This window comes from Leptonychotes weddellii, chromosome 3, assembly GCF_054177405.1.
Source record: "Leptonychotes weddellii isolate Sample4059 chromosome 3, ASM5417740v2, whole genome shotgun sequence".
Lineage (NCBI taxonomy): Eukaryota > Metazoa > Chordata > Mammalia > Carnivora > Phocidae > Leptonychotes > Leptonychotes weddellii.
The window spans coordinates 124583633-124592356 of record NC_138371.1 but is presented as its reverse complement, the minus strand read 5'-3'; positions in this window follow the sequence as shown (position 1 = coordinate 124592356).

Genomic DNA, 8724 nt, shown 5'->3' with positions numbered 1-8724 from the left:
AAGAGGTGGAAGCAAAGCAAGAAAATGATTTGGTCAGCTATAGCTGAAGTGTTTGCCTTATTTGGGAAAGCCTAGTTGGCAGTTAGGGATTAGTTGTCCTTAGGTTTTGATTTCTGAACCTTGAGGCATTTCAAGCTTAGGTTTTGGTTTGCTTAGGAAGGCTCCTAAGGCATTGGAATCATCTTGGTCTAATGGCTTCCTTGTTTAATTAATTTAGCACCATGTTCAAGGGAAAAGCGTTCACAGTGCTAGAATGGGATGGGTACTAAAAAGTTCATTTAAAGATGGTCTCTGAATTCAAGTTGTTTATAGTCTGGGAAACCAGCTGGATGCATACATATCCAGCCAACTAGAATGCAACTACAGAAGTGACATAATTGAGACCATAATAATACAGTGTACAGTAGAGGAATGCTGTGAGAGACAAAAAACAAAGTTCAGAGAGGAGAGAACATTTAACTCAATGAGAAAAGTTTCATCAAAGAAGTAGCAATTGAACTGTATCTGAAGGATAAATATAGATTTAATATATAATAAAGGGGGAATTGGAGTTAGGAGCAGGCAAGTGGTATTCAAAGCAGAAGAAACAACATCCAATGTTATGAAATTACTTATGCATCTGGCACTGTGCTGTAGGGGAGGAAAAATTTTCCTCAACCCTCTAAGGATCCCTGACTGAATGGAAATTCAAATGACAGATTAATAGGAGAAAAGCATTCACATTACTTTAATATAAATTTTATGTGACATGGGAGTCTTCATAAGAACATAAAGACCTGAAGAAATCATTAAACTTGAGTGTTTTTTGCTAGGTTTGATGAAGATGGGAAGTTGTGGGAAAATAAGATAGGACAAAAAGGATGGGAGCTAAATGTAATAAAGTGGGGGAATCTTTGCAAGACCTATTTCTTTAGATTCTTCTCAGCATCCCTCCATCTTGAAGATAGGGAGGGATGCCTCTCACCCAAGGGTCTTATGATGTATTTCAAGGGAAAGGGATAAGGGAAGAGATCAGTGAGATCTTCCTGCATCTGCTGTTTCTCAAATTCCTTCAGTTTAAAATGTCCAATACATCAAGGTGCCCTGTTTTGGGGTAGTGTGTTTAGAACACTGTCAGTGTCCCACACTAGACACACAAAGGTAGATAAGACATAATATCCAAGATGCTGAGTCTCACAGAAGATGAATAAGCCCACAGAGCCACGGAGATCTATTGGGTATAAGAAAAAAGATAAATTATGATGGGAAGGAGATGTCTAAAGCTAGGTTGGGGTGAGACTGTGAAGGGTGTTCACAGACCAAGCTCTCTGTTTGGACTGTCCTCCATAGAAAACCAAAGCATTCACCGAAGTTTTTTGTTAAGTGCAGGAGTGAGAGAGAAAGTCCTGGAAATTTAAAACAACCTACAACTCAACTCCCTTACTTTATAGATTAAGAAAATGACACTTAGAGAGATTAAGTGATTTGCTTAAGTTTATTTACTTGACAGTGGCAGGACCCCAACTAGAAACCAGGTCAATCATGCCTGTATTTTAGGATAATTTAGAGAGATTATTCTGGTGTCAATGTGGAGAATGGATTAGGAAGATAGGGCCGGGAGAGAGTGTCTGAATAACAAGCAGAAGCCTGCAGAATGTTGAATGGTCCAAATCAAGAAATGATGAGATCTAGAATTTAGTATAAATGGGTGTTTTGGTGTCATTTTGATGTTTTTGTTAGTTTCTAAACTTAATATGCTTTGAAATCAGAATCATTCTTCTTAATCATTTTCATATAATTTTCCTGATGCTTTTTATCACATTAGAGATCAGAAATAAGATATAATTCCCTATTCCCTACCTGCAAGAGCTAAGAATGTGTCCTATATATGTCATAGTGTTTTGCCCTAATTTCTTGGTTATGCAAGAATGAACTACTGTTGGGCTTGATTAATTGTAGATACATTGTGTGGTACATTTAAAAGGTTATTGAATGCAATGCTTAATTTAGAAACCTAATTCTTTTTTTTTTTTTTTTTAAAGATTTTATTTATTTATTTGAGACAGAGAATGAGATAGAGCATGAGAGGGTCAGAGGGAGAAGCAGACCCCCCGCCGAGCAGGGAGCCCGATGCGGGACTCGATCCCGGGACTCCAGGATCATGACCCGAGCCGAAGGCAGTCGCTTAACCAACTGAGCCACCCAGGCGCCCCAAGAAACCTAATTCTTTAAGTATTTTAAAAATAATGTGAACATGCGCTTGAACTGTGGCTGTGAAAATGTACAGATTGAAGAAATGACAACACTAAAAGTCACCAGGATTCATTTGCTAGGGCTGCCATAACAAGATACCACACACTGAGTAGCTTAAAAACAAATTTATTTCCTCACAGTTCTGGAGGGTGAAAGTCAAAAATCAAGGTACCAGTAGAGTTGACTTTCTTTGAGGTCTCTCTCATTGATGGACAGATGATCATCCCCCTTGCTGCCTCCACATGGTTATTACTTGGTGCAAGTGCACCCCTGGTGTCTCTTCCTCTTCTTATAAGGACACCAGTCATACTGGATTAGGGTCCCACTCTAATGGTATCATCTCTTCAAAGATCTCATCTCCAAATGCATTATATCCTGAGGTACTGGGCATTGGGATTTCAACATGTGAATTTGGGGCAGTGGGCAGGGGGAGACACAATTCAACCCATAATACTACTCTATAAAGAACTGGTGAGATAAAAATGATAGCTGCAGTTATCTTGCATTTATATAGTACTTCACAGTCTACACAGCAATTTTACATACTTATCTCCCTTAATTTGAATAGACTTTTGTTATTTGATCCAAACTTTTATTAGAGCAGCACCTACAGAAGAATTCTGCCCATTAGAGTTTATCTGGAATGATTAGGTGATGCAGATTGAAAAATACCCAAATTATGTTCTAGTAATCTTTAAATATCAGCTTTCTTTAGATCCAGCTTATTTTGAAGATAATAAACAAGTGCAGGAGTGACAGAGATTTAAATCTATATCCTTTATCTCTTCTGATGAAAGAAGAAATCAATTAAAAAAAAACAACCCTAAGCTAAAGAATTAGAAGGCTTGAAGGCTTGACTGGGCCTGGAGGATCCACCTCCAAGATGGCGTATTCACATGGCTACTGACAGAAAGCCTTGGTTTCTCACCACATGGACTTCCCAGAGTGTTTCAAAATGTTCTTGTGTGTGACAGCTGGCTTATCCATAGCAAGTGATCTAAGAGAACAAATAAAAGGCTACCATGCTTTTTATGACCTAGACTCTATTTCTATGAAAAGTAACATTGGAATTTTGATAAGGATTGCCTTGAATCTATAGATTGCTTTGTGTAGTATGGACATTTTAACAATAATAATTCTGTCAATCCATATGGGGTACGTTTCCATTTAATTGTTTCTTATTGAGTGTCTGTCATCAACATCTACACTTTTCAGTGTGCAGATCTTTCACCTCCTTGGTTAAGTTTATTCCTAAGTAGTTCTTTTTGATGCAGCAGTTATAAATGGAAGTGTTAATTTCTCTTTCTGATAGTTCATTATTAGTGTATAGAAACTCAACAGATTTTTATATGTTGATTTTGTATCTCACAACTTTACTGAATTCATTGATTAGTTCTAACAGTTTTTTGATGGAGTTTAGGGTTGTCTATATATAATATTCTCTGCAAGAAGTAAAAATAGCTTTACTTTCTTTTCAAGTTGAATGACTTTTCTTTTTCTTGTCTAATTAATTTAGACAATTAATTAATTTTATTTCTGTTTCTTGTCTAATTGCTCTTGCTAAGACTCCCAAAACTGTGTTAAATAAAAATGGCAAAGAGTGGGCATCTTTGTCAAGTTCTGATCTTAGAGGAAAAGTATTTAACTTTTTGCCACTGAGTATGATGATAGATGTGGGCTTGTCATATATGGCTTTTATTATGTTGAGGTAGGTTCCTTCTATACCCACTTTGTTGAGAGTTTTTATCATGAATGGATGTTAAATTTGGCAAATGCTTTTTCTGCATCTATTGAGATTAATACAGGAATTTTAACCTTCATTTTGTTAATGTGGTGCATGTTAATGTGGTGCATTGATTTGTAGCTGTTGAATCATCCTTACATCTCTGGAATAAATCCCATTTGATCATGGCATATGATCCTTTTAATGTATTGCTGAATTTGGTTTGCGAATATTTGGTTAAGGATTTTTGCATCTATGTTCATCAGGGGTATTGGCCTGTAATTTTCTTTTCTTGTGGTGTCTTTTTCTGCTTTTGGTATCAGGGTAATGATAGTCTCATGAGATGAGTTTTAAGTGTTCCCTACTCATTTTTTAGGAAGAGTTTGAGAAGGATTTGTATGAATTTTCCTTTAAATGTTGGTAGAATTCACCAGTGAAGCCATCTGGTCCTGGACTTTGGTTTGTTGGAAGTTTTTTTGATTACTTATTCAATCTCCTTATTAAGTAATCAGTGTGTTGAGATTTTCTATTTCTTCATGACTCAGTTTTGGTAAGTTATATGTTTCTAGGAACTTACCAATTTCCTCTACGTTTTCCAATTAGTTGGAGAATAGTTATTCAGATAGTGTCATAATCCTTTGTATTTCTGTGGTATCAGTTGTGACATATCCTCTTTCATTTCTGATTTTATTTGAATCTTTTTTTTCTTGTGAGTTGAACTAAAAGCTTGTTGATTTTTTGTCTTGAAAAAAACCAGCTTAGTTTTATTGATCTTTTCTATTGTCTTTTTGGTCTCTATTTCATTGATTTCTGCTCTGATCTTTGTTATTTCCTTTCTTTTCCTCACTTTGGGGTTTATTTGTTCTTTTTCTAGTTCCTTGATGTGTAAAGTTAGGTTTTTATCTGAGATCTTATTTGTTATTGTAGGGTTTTATCAGTATGAACATCCTTCTTAGAACTGTTTTGCTGCATCCCATAGTTTGGGTATGTTGCATTTCCATTTCATTCATCCCAAGGTATTTTTAAATTTCTCTTTTGATTTCTTTTTTGAGTCATTGGTTTTTCAGTAACATGTTATTTAATCTCCACATACTTTGAATTTTCCAGTTTTCTCTTGTAATTGATTCTTAGTTTCATACCATTGTGGTCAGAAAACATGCTTGATAAGATTTTAATTTTAAACTTATTAACACTTGTTTTGTGGCCTAACATGATTTATCCTGGTGAATGTTCCATGTGTGCTTGAGAAAAATGTGTATTCTGTTCCTTATGAATGGAATGCCCTGTATATATCTGTTAAGTCCATCTAGTTTAACATGTCATTCAAGGGCAGTAATTTCTCATTGATTTTTCTGTCTGGATGATCCACCCATTGATGAAAGTGGGGGTATTAAAGTCCTCTACTATTATTGTATTGCTGCCTATTTCTCCCCTTTAGGTCTGTTACTATTTGCTCTCTATATTTAGGTGCTTCTCTGTCAGTTGCATAAATATTTATATATGTTATATCTTGTTGGGTTGAACTCTTTATTATTATATAATGAACTTTTGTGTCTTATTACAGTCTTTGTCTTCAAGTCTATTTTGTCTGAGAAGTATAGCTACCCCAGCTTTCTTTAGGTTTTCATTTGCATGGAATATCTTTTTTCATTCCTTTACTGCCAGTCTATGTGTCCATATATCTGAAGTAAGTTTCTTATAGGCAGCATATAATTGAGTCTTGTTTATTTTTTATCCACACAGCCACTCTGTCTTTTGACTAGAGAATTTAGTCCAATTACACTTAGTAATTTATAGGTATGGATTTATTGCCATTATGTTAATTGATTTCTGGCTGTTTTGTAATTCCTTTCTTCCTTTCTTCTTGCTCTTTGTGATTCGATGATTTTTTTGTAGTGGTGTACTTAGATTTCTTTATCTTTTATGTTAAGTTGTTGCTTTGTGGTTACTATGAGGCTTACATAAAATGACTTATATTTATAATAGCCTATTTAAGTTGGTAACAACTTAAGTTGAACTCTTTCTAAAGCTCTAAATTTTATCTCCCCCCCCAACATTTTGTTTTGATGTCACGATTTACATCTTTTTATTTTGTATATCTATTAATTATTATAGTTATATATACTGTGTAGTATATATTATATAGTTTTGTCTTTTAATCTTCATACTAGCTTTATAAGTGATTAACACATCACCTTTACAACGTTGGGTTTTCTGAATTTTACTGTAGGTTTACTTTTACCAATGGGATTTTACTTTCAAAGGTTTCCTGTCACTAATCACTACCCTTTCATATCAGCTTAAAGAAGTGCCTTTAACATTTCTTGTCAGGGCAGTCCAGGGGCGAGGAACAACTTTAGCTTTTGCTTATCTGGAAAACTCTTACCTCCTCTTCAATTCTAAAGAAGAAATTTTGCTGGTAGAGTACTCTTAAAAAAAAAATTTTTTTTAGTACAGTTGACACAAAATGTTACTTTAGTTTCAGGTGTACAACACAGTTATTCAACTTCTCTGTACATTATACTATGCTCACCACAAGTGTAGCTACCATCTGTCACCATACAATGGTATATCACTCACTATATTTCCTATGCTGTGCCTTTTATTCCTGCGATTTATTCATTCTTGTGGAAGCCTGTATCTCCTTCTTCCCTTCATCCATTTTGCCCATCCCTCTATCCTCTGGCAGTCATCAGTTTTTCTCTATATTTACAGGTCTGATTTTGCTTTTTGTTTGCTTATTTTTTTTTTTTAATTCTACTTATGAGTGACATTATTTGGTATTTGTCTTTCTCAGTCTGACTTATTTCACTTAGCATAATACGCTCTAGGTCCATCCATGGTGTTGCAAATAGCATGATCTCATTCTTTTTTTGACTGAGAAATATTCCATTGTGTGTGTGTGTGTGTGTGTGTATGTGTATATATATATACATACATACCACATCTTCCTTATCCATTCACCTACCAATGGACACTTAGGTTGCATCCATATGTTGGCTATCATAAATAATGCTGTAGTAAACATAGGGGTGCATATATCTTTTCGAGTTGGTGTTTCTATTTTTAATTTTTTGAGGAACCTCCATACTGTTTTCTACAGTGGCTGCCCCAGTTTGCATCCCCACCAACAGTGCATGAAGATTCCTTTTTCTCCACATCCTCACCAACACTTGTTATTTCTTGTCTTATTTATTTTAGCCATTCTGACAGGTGTGAGGTGCTATCTCATTGTGGCTTTGGTTTGCATTTCCTTGATGATTAGTGATGTTGAACATCATTTCAAATTTCTGTTGGCCATCTGTATGTCTTCTTTGGAAAAATATCTATGCAGATCCTCTGTCCATTTTTTAATTAAATTTTCTTTTTTTGGTGTTGAGTTGTGTAAGACTTTATATATTTTGTATTCTAATCCCTCATTGGATATATCATTTGCAAATATCTTCTCCCATTCAGTAGGTTGACTTTTTGTTTTGTTGATGGTTTCCTTCACTCTGCAAAAGCTTTTTATTTTTATGTAGTCCCAATAGTTTATTTTTGCTTTTGTTTCCCTTGCCTGAGGAGACATATCTAGAAAAGTGTTACTGTGGCTGATGTCAGAGAAATTACTGCCTATGTTCTCTTCTAGGAGTTTTATGGTTTCAGGTCTCACATGTAGGTCTTTAGTTCATTTTAAGTTTATTTTTGTGGATGGTGTAAAAAAGTGGTCCAGTCTCATTCTTTTGCATGTGGCTGTCCAGTTTTCCCAGCACCATTTCCTTAAGAGGCTGCCTTTTCCCCAGTGTATTTTCTTGCCTCTTTTGTCATAGACTAATTGACCATACAATTGTGGGTTTATTTCTGGGCAGCTTTATTCTGTTCTTTTGATCTATTTTTGTTCCAGGACCATACTGGTTTTTTGTTTTTTTTTTTTAAGTTTTTAATTTTAATTTTGGAATAGTTAACATACAGTGTTATATTAGTGTCAGGTGTAAGGACCATACTATTTTGATTACTACAGCTTTGTAATACATATTGAAATCCGGGATTGTGGTATCCCAGCTTTGTTCTTATTCCCCAAGATTGCTTTAGCTATTTAGGGTCTTTTATGATTCCATACACATTTTAGGATTATTCATTCTAGTTCAGTGAAAAATGTTGTTGGTATTTTGATAGGGATTGCTTTGAATCTACAGATTGCTTTGCATAGTATGGACATTTTAACAATATTATTCCAATCCATGAGCATGTATGTCTTTCCATTTATTTGTGTCATTTACAATTATTTCATCAATATTTTTTTTCCCTGAGATTAAAAATTCCTATATCAGTGAGATCATATGATACATGTCTTTCTCTGATTGACTTATTTCACTCAGCATAATACTCTCCAGTTCCATCCACGTCGTTGCAAATGGCAAGATCTCATTCCTTTTGATGGCTGCATAATATTCCATTGTATATATATACCACCTCTTCTTTATCCATTCATCTGTCAATGGACATCTTGGCTCTTTCGCAATTTGGCTATTGTGGACATTGCTGTTATAAACATCGGGGTGCATGTACCCCTTTGGATCCCTGCATTTGTATCTTCGGGGTAAATACCCAGTAGTGCAGTTGCTGGGTCGTATGGTAGCTCTATTTTCAACTTTTTGAGGAACCTCCATACTGTTTTCCAGAGTGGCTGCACCAGCTTGCATTCCCACCCACAGTGTAGGAGGGTTCTCCTTTCTCCGCATCCCCACCAACATCTGTCATTTCCTGACTTGTTAATTTTGGCCATTCTG